This window comes from Saimiri boliviensis, chromosome 5, assembly GCF_048565385.1.
Source record: "Saimiri boliviensis isolate mSaiBol1 chromosome 5, mSaiBol1.pri, whole genome shotgun sequence".
Classification (NCBI taxonomy): domain Eukaryota; kingdom Metazoa; phylum Chordata; class Mammalia; order Primates; family Cebidae; genus Saimiri; species Saimiri boliviensis.
The window spans coordinates 30,656,724-30,658,836 of record NC_133453.1 but is presented as its reverse complement, the minus strand read 5'-3'; positions in this window follow the sequence as shown (position 1 = coordinate 30,658,836).

The following is a 2,113-nucleotide window of genomic DNA, read 5'->3' as shown; positions in this document are numbered from 1 at the left end:
CATCTATAGATTTGTGACTTCCTCTAGACTTAGAACTTAAATGAAGATATTTTTTCTCTGTTCTATTAAATTTCAAGTTATATTTGCCACCACAGAAAAAGAAATATAGATAGAATTCAAGAAATACATGTTATGAGTTCTTTCCTATATCATGTTTCTTGAGAATTTTTGCTGTGAAATTTAAAAAATTTTATTTCACCAATTTAATAATAATTGTTTATTTTGTTCATAGAGAATAAATTAAGTTCCTGGGCACTAAATTTCAAGTGTAATTTTCAGCAAAAATTGTTGTATAGTATTACATTTTGTCAGAAAGCTAACTTGAAGATAGTTAAAAAATAAACTTGAAAATATTTGCTTATGCTGTGTAGGCTTCTCAAAAGTTATTTTTAAAGACTGAGGAATTAGGCACCTGTCATTTTTGCCAGCTGTTGTAGGTGTTAAAAATTACTGTCACTCTTCCGCCTGCTACTATTTTGCACCTGCTGTTACTTGAGTTATGGGCATTTCACACATGGTAATTTCATAAGGTTAGTTCCCATGACAGTATACTAGATATTATCCCATTCAGGGTTAAAGCAGTTTTATAAGGTCTTGAGGGAGAATCACTAAATATAAAACTTGAGATTAAATATTTAATACCTTGTAGACATCACATTTTTCTAATTAATTTTTTAAAGGCGTATAGAAGAAATGACATGTAGCCACATATCCCAAAACAAAAATGAGCCTTTTATGATTGAATTATTTGTACCAGTCAACTTCTCTACATAGTGTCATTTGTAATTAAACATTTTTAATTGCCTGGTATAACACCTGCAGATAAATATATATTGAGAGCTGTGAGCAGTGGTTCAATATAGTAGTCAAGAGCCACATTTTACTATTTAAATTCAAATTTAAATTAATTAAAAGGAAACAAGTGAAAATCCAATTCTTCAGTTGTCTAATTGCTGCATGTGACTAGTGGTTACCATATAAGACAGAGCAGATAGAGATTTTCATTTTCACAGAAAGTTCTACTGGATGATACTGTGTGATATTTCCAATTCCTAGTCTTAGGTAAACTTGGCCCTAAAGATCATAAGACTGTAGTGCATTTTCCTTAAAAGAGTGATTGCAATGTTGCAACATCATCTTGGCTACAAAAGCAGAGGTTGAAGTAAAAGTTCTGCCACTGAAATCTGAGTGACCTTTGCCAGACAGAAGGAACACATTGATCTGAAGCTCCCAATATCAGGAGAAAGTTGTTTCAGCTTCCAAAGATCTATAGTCAGCCAGTTATTTTTCAAAGATTTTATAATCTTGTATATTACAATTATCTTTTTAGAGGGGTACAGATAACTATTTACCACTCATCCCTTCTAAAGAGTCAAGTTTTTACCTTCAGATTGTGTTCTAAAGAAAAAGTGATAGTTGATAGCATTCTGAGATAAAGTTCACACTGTGAGCTTTTCTGTTAATTTGTCTTACCACTTTCGACATCTATTAAAAGATTGAACTGATATTTTGGGACATGGACACACAAACGGGAGGAAATTATAGTCATAGAGAGAATATTAATAAATAGGATCTTGAGTTCTTAAGCAACAATCCCATCCTAGATAATTTTTTTTTTTAAAGTTACAGTGGAAAGGTCACTTCAGATCTTATCCTTGAATACATTAAGTAAGAAGGATCAAGGGGTTGCTAGACTTTTCTAATAGGCCAGATTGTCACTAGAAGTGAAATAGATCAAGCCATGAACAAAATGATTTACACACATCTGAAGAAAACTGTTTTTACTTTAAATTACCTGCATAGTTTTTTAAAAATGTTTCTTATCCAATTTGAATTTCCTCAGAGTTCTATTTTACTTTTTCAATAACATACGATTATCTTTATTAATTTGTTATTGCTATGTAGCCTCCAGTAATTTCTTCTATTAAAAGTTTATAATTTGTCAATATTCTCTACATTTGACAAAATAATTGAGGTTTTAAAAATTATTTTCATTAAGAAAATAAAAATGCAATGTGACTTGAACATTCCAGACTGATCAAAATTTTTCATTGATTTATTGTTTTAAGAATGTTTGTTGATCCATGGTAGATAATAAAGAGTGATGCTTGGA